The sequence below is a fragment of the Anomaloglossus baeobatrachus genome, chromosome 5 (genome assembly GCF_048569485.1).
Source record: "Anomaloglossus baeobatrachus isolate aAnoBae1 chromosome 5, aAnoBae1.hap1, whole genome shotgun sequence".
NCBI lineage: Eukaryota > Metazoa > Chordata > Amphibia > Anura > Aromobatidae > Anomaloglossus > Anomaloglossus baeobatrachus.
The window spans coordinates 9,121,377-9,134,297 of NC_134357.1; the positions used below are offsets into that span (position 1 = coordinate 9,121,377).

At 35.6% G+C, this 12,921-nt stretch overlaps 1 protein-coding gene across 42 annotated transcripts in view; it reads right to left on the reverse strand.

Moving 5' to 3' along the window:
- Positions 1–12,921, reverse strand: part of TCF7L2 (transcription factor 7 like 2) — a 278,623-nt gene that overhangs the window by 58,158 nt on the left and 207,544 nt on the right. The gene's annotated exons all lie outside the window — the stretch shown is intronic.

Sequence of the window (12,921 nt, forward strand, 5' to 3'; positions counted from 1 at the left end):
ACCTTTATCAGCTCAAATTCTTTTCACTCTCATCTGCTTGCTCCCAAGTGGGGTCTATCAGACTTGCCTCTAGATGAAGTGCTACATTTAAAGAACTCTTTAAAAAAAATCCAAAACATTCTTCTGCGTTCTAGTGACATCTCCTACTAAACAACGCAAGACACAACACAGAACATGTCCATTTCTGGGGGTGGAGTAAAATAAAGGAAGTCAAATAACCACTAACACAAGTATTAGTGTAAGATTGTGATCTTTGCTTTATTTATTTATTTACTTTTTTCTATTTTTCAAACCAGTAAACAAAATGCGCTACACGCCAGAATGGCAGCTAAGAAAAAGACAACGCAACGTTCTACGGCCATTGTTTTTTCTTGAAAAACTCTCAATTTCATCAAATCCATCCTCATTTATTATTGTTTTTATTCTATTTTAACAATTCAAATCTATTGGAAAAATCAAGCATGGGAAATAACAGATGCGTTTGCAAATCTACCCCCATGAATCGCCTTTCTAATGCTTCTGCGGCTAATCTGCAGCTCCCACTGTCCACCCAAATAGCCTTTAATACCATTAAGAACCCTTAGATGAACATTCTAAATTAAGGGTTTGTTCCAAAAGGGTGTGAATTTGACCCCTGGTGTAAAAAAAAAATAACCAAAAAACCCCCACTTCTGCTGCGCGTACAGATGGTTTTAAGTCGATAATATAAAAGAAACCCGCAAACAGAATTAAAAGCTTTTCCATTATCTCTTGTTCTCAGTCCTTTTTGGGAGACGTATTATTCAATTTTTTACACTTTTGCAACAATTAAAATAAAAAATAGCACAAGCAAGGTAAGCGGCATATTTGGACGGATGGCTTATAGGGCTTTTTACAGCCAATAAAATGTATTTCAGTTATAACTAGAATTAAAACCTTCTATGATATTCTTTATACTAATATATCTAAATAAAAAAATGTATTTAAGTATCTTAAAAAAAACAAACAACATATCTACTTCATGTAAGTTCAATTAACAACACATGTCAATGATGAGATCATTAAAAATGCACTTTAACTTCTCGCTTTTACCATTGATTTATTGACTAAGTTAAACTTTTAAGAGCATTTATCATTTTTTTAAATTTTAATTTCATTTACTTTGCATTTATTATTTCTGATAGTACATTAACTTGAAACGCATCATCAGCTGCTTCTAAACTACGAGAATTTAATATACAGTAATGTAATTAATAAGTGGATTTAAAAAACAGTAATTTAAAAAAGAAAAAAATGAATACATATGAAAAACACATCCTAAAATTTTAGTCTGAAGAAGGAAATAATTTTCCTGTAATGATTTAATATTACAGAGTAGAGAAAAGTTTATTTGGAATTTTTGGAATGTGAAATTTGTCAATTGCATTAGCCGCTATTAAGTCCACATCACACTCATGAGTTTTAAATAGTGTGATTTTTTTTTTCTCCTTCTCGCTTTCCCTGCTTCCCCAGCACGAACGCATCAGCACTACTTTCAAATTAACTCTCCGACTTTGAAACTTATTGATCTGCTATTAAGACACTAGTGAACTTGATGAAATGAGTGCTGTAGGTGCAGTCAAGACTTCAAAGTCTCACACAGCCATATAATACAAGCGCCTTTGATCCTGACTCCGATCTGCAGAGGGTTTAAAGCCCAATTCTCCCTAAGCTGCCCTTCACACTCGTTGTGTCTGATCTGATGTCTTACCAGTCACAGTCTTGATAATGTTAATAAAAGCAAATTTTAGCAAATGATTTTTACAATGGAAACAAATTAATTATATAAAAAAAAATGTCGGCTTCTTTGTAAATTTTTGATTTCTCTACCAAATGTGGGAGTGGGGAGATACTTAATTGTACCAATTACAGGTTTCAAAAGAAATTATATACCCAGTATGCCATATAAAAAAAAACTGATTTTTTTTTTTATTTTTTTTTTCTAACCTTGTACTTTGTCAATCATGTCTTTGCTAAATGGAGGCTTAAAATAAAATTAACATTTCCTTGCGCTCTCGCTCAGGGAGAGAGAATGGCACCTGACACAGGAAGATTTCAATAGCATTCTAAAGCACGTGGATGGTATAAATATTTGATAGCATTTTAAGCAAAGTATAAAAGCAAACTATTATTGTACTTACAGAACATAAAACACGTGAGAATCACAAGGATTCAAACGAGGACAAAATGGGATCGTGCCGCCACAAACGCGTGCATACGAATCACAGTCTACTGCGCAACGGAAACAAATATTATTACTTATTGATTCTAATAGGAGGCAGAAAAATAAAAATCTGCACCCACAATAGTTACATAAATCTAATTATTACAAATATTATATTAAAAATCAAATGATTCAATTATTGAAAAATAAAATAAAAACAATTATTTTATTTTTAAAAATGACTATAATAATACAAAATAGAATGATTAAATTATTGAAAAATAAAATTATTTAAAAAAATAAAACACAATTAATTTTAATATTAAAAATGATTAAATTATTAAAAAATAAAATAAAAACATAATTACATTTTTTTAATGCATTTCAATCTCACAACCTTTGTTTCGCAGATAATATCAGTTAACAAATATTCCAAAGCATTTAAAGACATAATTTATCATTTTGTAAAACGGACATGAATGATCGCCCTCCTGTACAAATCCCTCAGCCGATTTTGTAACACTAAACAAAAGGAAATTATTTTATTATATCAGTTTTCGTTATTTGTGATATTAGGAAAATCTATTTTTTTTTTTTTTTTGATAACTCGATCAGTAATTTTTCTAAACCTTTTTTTAATCCATTTTTTGAGCATTATCTCTCTTTTTTTGGGGGGTGTTTAATGTTCATACTTAACCTACTTGCAATTCCAAAGAAGTCAACACTCAATTGTGACAGTGTTCAAAAGGCTTTCTTATGCCACAAGCACAGTAAAAAGTTTCCCCAATTAGTGCAGGAAAAAAGGAGGGAACAGGCATAGAGCTAGTTCTCAAAGACCCAGGCCTTGCGGCAAAGCTGTCACGTACAGGGGATTGATCAACAGGACTGCAATTTCTAATGGCATGTTGTCATGAAAATGGAGCCACGGGGAGTCACCTGCTTCACTCTTCACAGACAGCTCGAGAAGAAGGAGGAAGCAAAGTGGGTAACCGCCATTGCCTATCCCTTCAGCAAGCAGATTTGGGTAAGGGGGTACGAATGTTTCCAGTGAAACATGTCAAGCCTCCAACAGTATTATCCAGCCTCCTACATTACACAGGATTGAAGCGCGTTACTCCCTCCTCTTGCTTTTTTACACACATTCCGGCTGTTAAAAAAATACTTTTAGAGATCAAGAAAGGGATAAAAAACACATCTATTAGATCTGTAAATCAACAAAGAATGCCCAGCGCATTCCACATTCAGCTGAGAATATTCGCCAGCTTAGGGCGCCGTAGCCTAACGTTGCGCTGTCAGGACGGCCTATATTTCTCACTGATTGCAAACCCTTTCCGGCAAAGCAAATATTGTTTTCTACTCTCGATGACATTTAAAAAAAAAAAACACAACAAAAACCCCATTTGCTTCAGACTAATTGACCACGTTTTGACGAGATGAATTCTAAGATATTTGCAAAATTATATTTATTGAAAAAGAGGAAATTTTTGAAACTAAAAATCAAGTCTAATCCAGTGTTTAATATTCTGTTCCCCAGCAAATCATCGATATATTTTTCCCATAAATATTACTACTAAGTGAAGCACAAATAAATTTGACGATCGGGCTCACACCGACCTTACTCAACACAAAAGTGAGACATTTCCAGTCTGACACGATTGGAATCGTTACATCGACATGCAAAGTTCAATGGCTACCTGTCACCTGTTTATATAGTCGCACCCTCCCATGCATATGAGGAGGAGAGGGGGGAGGGAAGTCAAATAAAAGTTAAAGAACTTTTTACATTCATAAATCCGATGATCGCTTTCCACGCAAATCACGTACGGTAACCTTTTATCGGCGCAGCCTCTGGACTCATCACTCGATGAAATTCTTAGCTCGCGGCAACAGCTTAACCAAGGGACGCAGACCAATGGAAAAAAAAAATCATTGTGTTTGCATTTCAAATGGCGAGAATGGCAAAAAAAAAAAAAATATAAAAAAAGCGCTAACTGATCAGTGCCAATGGAAATTAATTGGATATTCTGAGAATAGTGTCTGCTTGACGATCCTTAGAGGCCAAGCACCAGTCGAGACCGCATTTGGAGCCGCGGCTTCAAACGCAGACCGCTTGGGGGTAGTGGACATATTAGGGATTTAGCGCTTCTCCCCATAGGCCTAAAAATAATCAGATGCGCTGAACCAAATGGCGGCTAATCTATTCCATAATTATAGCTCTTGCAAATCCAATAAATTTCCCAATATTACCGTAGAATTAAGAGACAAAAGGAAAAGTCTCATTTTCCAAAGTTGTTTTTTTTTTCGGGATGGAGATTACCCAGAGATTTAAAGCCTTTATCTTACGGGGGGGGTGGGGGGGGGGGTTTGACCATTGGCTCAAAATATCAGCTTTTGTATTAAGTAATTCATTGAAAAATATTCCGTTGAAGACCCGCACTGTTTCTTTTTAGACCGGCTAAGGGATATGCAGCCCCCGGCTAAAGCAATAGCCCTGACCAATATTAGTCTATCTTTCCATGAGACACCCCATAATCTAACCTTTTCAAGACTCTTTTGCTTTCAAACTCAAAAGAGCATACAAAATTTGCATTGTTGGTGGGCACTGGGAGACCGAACGAAGGCTTTTGGCTCAGCCCTCTGGATAAACAGATGCTTGCGCCACCACATAAGCTCCAAAGACCAAAGTTGGAGGGGGAAAAGACGGTGAGATTAGGATCCATCCCCAAATGTTCCATCTTTCTATCGACCGCCGGCCTAGCGTGAGGTGTCAATTTTGACTCCAAAGAGAGCATACGAATTCGCAGTGGTCCCATTATACAGTCTCTTCGCTCATTGTAGATTCTGTCAACGAAGTCAATCTTATTAACTTCCGCACTGGTACACACATGACATTTCCTTCAATTTTCTTGCTGACTTCAAAAACATCAATTAGCAGCTTGAAAATAGGAAGGAACGAATGACAGAGCCCGATAACGTCGACTATTTGAAGCCAAGGGTAAATCTATTCTCTGCTTCTGAATGCATTCATTACAATTGCATTTTCAAAGCAGGACTCCAAATAGCAAAGAAAATTAAATTTATCATCTAGAAATGCCTAGAAATTGTTTTTTATAATCCTGCGTCTATCTCTCTATCCCAGAGCGTAATGCAAAGTATCGCAATTCTCTTCCATGATAACACGCCTCAACTTTAATAGAACTTTCTAATAAGGAGGCAGAGAGCGTCCCGAAAATGTCACCGACCACATCCATTGCCAAAAGTTTAGCATATTCGCCTTACAAAAAGTTGACTTGGCCCAATGTAGAAAAGTAAAAAAAAGAAAAATGATTCTTGAGGCAATTATAACGTAAGAAGCCAAATAACTGTAGAGTATCCATAAATTAAAAATGGAGGAAAATAATAAAAGTTTTATTTTTTTACTATATATTGTTTTTTTTATGGTTAACCCTAAAGACACTGAACTCCGAGCTCCAGCAACAGGAACCCAACGCACAGATAATAAGATCGCTTTCCACTAAACCATTGATTTTCTAATCATTTGACATTTTTGTTTTGTTATTTCCCGTCGCCTCCTTTGCAATTTTCTCAATGTCACTAAAAAAAAAAAAAAAACAACAACACATGACATAGATATCTATTAGCTGTCAAAGCGGAGATTTCCCGGAACTGGCTTCATAGCAAGAAAACCTGCCGAGAAATGGTAAGATAAATAACCAGACATTTTTCTCAATAAAATCTGTCACATTTCTAGATCTCTTATTCTGGAAAGATAAAAAACAAAAAAATCTATCACAATTAGGACGACAGAAAAAAGGCAACGTTCTTCCCAAACGGGGGTGGGAAATAAATTATTTTATGGCATGCAATCAAAGCCGTGAAAAATGGGGAAAAGGATAATCATCATCAAGGAGAAAATAAATGAGAAATTATTTAGACAAAATTAATAATTACAAAAAATTGTATCTAATAAAAATTGAAACTGAAAATAATAATTAAGTTAAAAAATCTGAAACATTTCAGCTGTTATTTTCCTCTTCTTCAGTAATATTTGTAGGTTTTATCGGGAATGATTCTAATATTCCATTTTACATTTTTTTATTTTCTTTTTATCCAGTTCGTCGTTATCACTTGTTTTCATTCCCACAACATTTCCTACATCCGTGCGATTCTGCCGTTCCTCGCAACGTACGATCTTGTAGGAGCGACAGCACAGACAGAAGAGAAAAAAAGATGATGGATATATTTAGTTAGAAATTACATATTACCCTCAGGTGAGAAAGAAGGGAAGAGAAGGAAGAAAAAAAAGCATCTCGGCGTCTTCTGGCAGGGGGCTGTATTTTTAGCAGAAGAAAGGACAATATTCCCCATATCAGGAATATAAAATAAAAATATCCACTAGCTTTCCTACAGGCAATATTCACATTTGAAGAATTATTTTTTTTTTAATCCTTGCTCTGCACTTTTTATTATTTTGTTCCTTCATCGTTTTCACATTTTTATGTTTTGATTTATACAATAATTTTTGGTGAATTTTAATACAATTAACCATTCGTTTGCAGGCATCGGACATCACAAGAGGAGAAATAAACACAAAAAAAACAAAGCGGGTCTCGCTGTAAGTATATGCAGAAATGTCCAACGAACGTTACGAATTACGGGAGCCGTGCAAAATGCGGCAAAGCAAATGGAAACTAAAGTATTGTATAAAGGCTGTATAGAGAGGTCTAATCTGATTTATCAATGGGTCAGTGACTGCCCTTTCTAGGGGCTCCAATGACCCGATAATAGTTTGCTGAAGACCCCAACAGAGGAGCATCACAATCACGGAGCGGAGGGGCACCGGGCACTGGAGGACCAGCGGCATCGGGCAGGGGGATCTCCTACAGGATGACCACACGTTGCTGGTGGGGAACTTCTGGTGGGCTTTTCTCTCCGGCAGCCGCACAATATCCTTGAATCACAGGCGGCATTCATCACTATTAGATGTGGCCGTGGGACAAGTGATGTATTATTTACAAAGGGAAAAAGTGCATTATCTGAATGGCCTTAGACAAATCAGGGGCTCCGGCGAGGAGGGAAGGGGTCAGCATAAAATAAACATGGGGTAGTGACCAAATGAGACTAAATATAGCATTGTATGTATATAGCCTGTGTATATAACGAATGTAGCAGGAGGCATCGTATGTATATAGCCCATGTATGTAACAAATGTAGCAGGAGGCATCGTATGTATATAGCCAGTGTATGTAACGAATGTAGCAGGAGGCATCGTATGTATATAGCCCATGTATGTAACAAATGTAGCAGGAGGCATCGTATGTATATAGCCCGTGTATGTAACGAATGTAGCAGGAGGCATCGTATGTATATACCCTGTATATCTAACAAATGTAGCAGGAGGGATCATATGTATATAGCCAGTGTATGTAACGAATGCATGTATATAGCCTGTGTATATAATGAATGTAGCAGGAGGCATTGTGTGTATATACCCTGTATATGTAACAAATATAGCAGGAGGCATCGTATGCATATAGCCTGTGTATATAACAAATGTAGCAGGAGGAATCAAATGTATATAGACTATGTATATAACAAATGTAGCAGGAGGAATCATATGTATATAGACTGTGTATATAACAAATGTAGTAGGAGAAATCATATGTATATAGCCTGTGTATATAACAAATGTAGCAGGAGGAATCATATGTATATAGCCTGTGTATATAACAAATGTAGCAGGAGGAATCATATGTATATAGACTGTGTATATAACAAATGTAGCAGGAGGAATCATATGTATATAGACTGTGTATATAACAAATGTAGTAGGAGAAATCATATGTATATAGCCTGTGTATATAACAAATGTAGCAGGAGGAATCATATGTATATAGCCTGTGTATATAACAAATGTAGCAGGAGGAATCATATGTATATAGCCTGTGTATATAACAAATGTAGCAGGAGGAATCATATGTATATAGACTGTGTATATAACAAATGTAGTAGGAGAAATCATATGTATATAGCCTGTGTATATAACAAATGTAGCAGGAGGAATCATATGTATATAGCCTGTGTATATAACAAATGTAGCAGGAGGAATTATATGTATATAGACTGTGTATATAACAAATGTAGCAGGAGGAATCATATGTATATAGCCTGTGTATATAACAAATGTAGCAGGAGGAATCATATGTATATAGCCTGTGCATATAACAAATGTAGCAGGAGGAATCATATGTATATAGCCTGTGTATATAACAAATGTAGCAGGAGGAATTATATGTATATAGACTGTGTATATAACAAATGTAGCAGGAGGAATCATATGTATATAGACTGTGTATATAACAAATGTAGCAGGAGGAATTATATGTATATAGACTGTGTATATAACAAATGTAGCAGGAGGAATCATATGTATATAGACTGTGCATATAACAAATGTAGCAGGAGGAATTATATGTATATAGCCTGTGTATATAACAAATGTAGCAGGAGGAATCATATGTATATAGACTGTGTATATAACAAATGTAGCAGGAGGAATTATATGTATATAGACTGTGCATATAACAAATGTAGCAGGAGGAATTATATGTATATAGACTGTGTATATAACAAATGTAGCAGGAGGAATCATATGTATATAGACTGTGTATATAACAAATGTAGCAGGAGGAATTATATGTATATAGACTGTGTATATAACAAATGTAGCAGGAGGAATCATATGTATATAGACTGTGTATATAACAAATGTAGTAGGAGAAATCATATGTATATAGCCTGTGTATATAACAAATGTAGCAGGAGGAATCATATGTATATAGCCTGTGTATATAACAAATGTAGCAGGAGGAATTATATGTATATAGCCTGTGTATATAACAAATGTAGCAGGAGGAATCATATGTATATAGCCTGTGCATATAACAAATGTAGCAGGAGGAATTATATGTATATAGCCTGTGCATATAACAAATGTAGCAGGAGGAATTATATGTATATAGACTGTGCATATAACAAATGTAGCAGGAGGAATCATATGTATATAGACTGTGTATATAACAAATATAGCAGGAGGAATTATATGTATATAGACTGTGCATATAACAAATGTAGCAGGAGGAATCATATGTATATAGCCTGTGTATATAACAAATGTAGCAGGAGAAATTATATGTATATAGACTGTGTATATAACAAATGTAGCAGGAGGAATTATATGTATATAGCCTGTGTATATAACAAATGTAGCAGGAGGAATTATATATATATATAGACTGTGTATATAACAAATGTAGCAGGAGGAATCATATGTATATAGCCTGTGTATATAACAAATGTAGCAGGAGGAATTATATGTATATAGCCTGTGTATATAACAAATGTAGCAGGAGGAATTATATGTATATAGCCTGTGTATGTAACGAATGTAGCCGCCTACCTAATGTATTTAGTAAACAATGTATCATTCGCTGACATTGTCCACAGTAATTGTTACAATATGACACCTCAATTTTCTGCCATTTACAGCGCTACAGAAGACAAATGCTCAATACACATAATAATGTATATGAGTGTATACCGGTATATATACACTGCACATGATATAGAATTATATATAACTGCATCCATACACACACATGTATATATCTATATAGAGAGAAAGATATAATATATATATATATATATATACACACACACACACACACACACATATAAATGTAGTTTTTTATTTGTACATATAATTATATACATATTTTTATATACAGTTGAAACCAGAAGTTTCCCTCCGCTCTCTATACAGACACATATGCAGGTTTTTCCCTCCACTCTCTATACAGACACATCTGCAGGTTTTTCCCTCCATTCTCTATACAGACACATCTGCAGGTTTTTCCCTCCATTCTCTATACGGACACATCTGCAGGTTTTTCCCTCCGCTCTCTATACAGACACATCTGCAGGTTTTTCCCTCTGCTCTCTATAGAGACACATCTGCAGGTTTTTCTCACTATCTAACATGAAATCAGAATAAACCTTTCCCGTTTTAGGTCAATTAGGAGTCAAAATTATTTCTATTTGACAAATGCCAGAATAATAAAAGAGAGAGAGAGAGAATGTTTTCAGGCTTTTTTATTACTTTCTGCAAAGTCAAACGATTCCATACACTAAGTGTACTATGCCTTTAAACAATATGGGACAGCTCATATGGTGATGTCATATCTTTGGAAGCTTCTGATAGGTTTATTGGCAACATCTGCATTAATTAGAGACACACCTGTGGATGTATTTTAATGCACACCGGAAACACACGGGTTCCTTGTGCAGCATCATAGGAAAGTTGAAAGAAATCAGCCAAGATCTCAGGAAGAGAATTGTGGACTTGCACAAGTTTGGTTCATCTTTGGGTACAATTTCCAGATACTTGAAAGTGCCAAGTTCATCTGTACAAACAATTATACACAAGTACAAACAAGATGGGAATGTCCGGCCATCATACTGCTTAGGAAGGAGACGGGTTCTTTGCACCAGAGATGAGCGTCCTTTGGTCAGACATGTGCAGATCAACCCAAGAACAAAAGCAAAAGACCTTGTGAAGATGCTGGAGGAAGCTGGTAAGATTGTGTCATTATCCACAGTGACACGAGTACTGTATCAACATGGGCTGAAAGGCCACGCCACCAGGAAGAAGCCATTACTCAAAAAGACACATAAAAAAGCCAGATTAATGTTTGCAAATGCACACAGGAACAAAGACCTTAATTTTTTGAGACATGTCCTGTGGTCTGACGAAACTAAAATTGAACTGTTTCGCCAAATTAAAAATGTATGGGCAAAGCTGAAAATTCCGGTGTCATCAAGGCGACCTACAAATATGGCTCAGCTACACCAGTTCTGTCTGGAGGAATCAGCCCAAATTCCTACCAACTATTGTGAGAAGCTTCTGGAAGGATCCAAGACGTTTCCCCCAAGTCACACAGTGTGGTTTATTATCCCATAGTAGCAGTAGTAAACCATCATTTTTTCACATATTGCTTGCTGCGCTGCCTACATTTGTTACTTCTTATCTGCACACTGTCTTTTCCAGGGAGACTTTACCTTATCCTGGTGCTGCTCCTGCTTTCCATATATTATATATATATATATATACACACCCACACATATATCTGTCTAATTGCAGATACAGAACATTATTATATACACACTGCAACTTCTCAAGAAAACACATTATATTCAAAGTATTATACAGAAGCACACTGTATATATACACACAAACATACACATATATAGGTAAATCCACTGATACGTTGTATGTGTATGTAAACACTAATATACATATATATATATACAAATATATAATAAAACATACACAATCAAGAATAGTTATGTGCAGTCATTACACACACACATGTATATATATAGGCTCATGTACATGTACAAGTATATAATATCTATAACTGATGTGATTGGTAATCTTTGTACAGTACTTCAGAATATGTTGGTTCTATATACAATATATAAAATAAAGAAATAGTGAATACATATGTACTAATCAAATATACAACACAGATTACAGTTCCTCTCTATCACAAGACTGTAGATACACACTCACACATATCTATATATATATATATAAATATTTATACAGGCTCATTGTGTATATATATATATATATATATATATATATATATATATATATATATACACACACATATGCACGCATACATATATATGCATATACTAATATATATATATATATATATATATATATATATATATGTACATACGCAAATAAATATATATACATATATACACACACACACACAAGCTCACAAATATATACATATATACATGCACATTATATACACTCACACACATAGATATATATATATAACATTAAAATGTACATATCTTTATGTATTTTCATCTACAGTAACTACTATCTTCCAGACATTGGTCAGATGGACCCCCGGCCGCGCAGGAAGAACCTTCCGGTGTTCAGGCACCGGGTGAGCATGATGCATAATGTACAAGTCAGGGACTGCAGGAAGGAACATGATGGGGGTTGTTGTCTCCACTTCCAGGACAGCGGCAGATGATGGTGCATAGTGAAGGCACAGAGAACTGCCGGGCCGGGGTTAACCTCCCAAAAAGAGATGCAAGCCACCAGACCCAAATACAATAAATCCTTCCCAGTGCGGGTGATTTTTGTGTCACCGCTATTTACTCCATTAATTAGACAGGCCGTCATTAGATGGCAAGCTCTGAGGGCTAATATCTGAATTAAAGATTTTTTTTTTTGTTATAAATTCAATATAATAAAGAGCAAAGGTCAAATAAATAGTAACAATGACCAAATATCATTAATTAAAACCCTAAAATACCCGACCTTCCCCCCCGCAGTGTGTAATTGTATCAAGTGTCTGACCGTCTTTAATAATTCAATCTATCTTCATTTAAGGTGGTGGGTAGTGCCGCTCACTTGATGGATGGTTGTCATTAGACATGACGGCAGGCGGCGCAGGACAATGCCGCACATGTGTTAGTGTTTGTGACGGCCCGTGCTCCGGCCCTGCACACCTCATTGCCCCCACTAAGGGTAGCTACTAGTTATCTAACAGACATCTCCATTGTTGGGGGTGACAGGGGTCGCCGCTACTGATTGTGCTGCAAATGACACCAACTAATGCCTTTCCAAAAGCCCACACAGCTAATGGTAC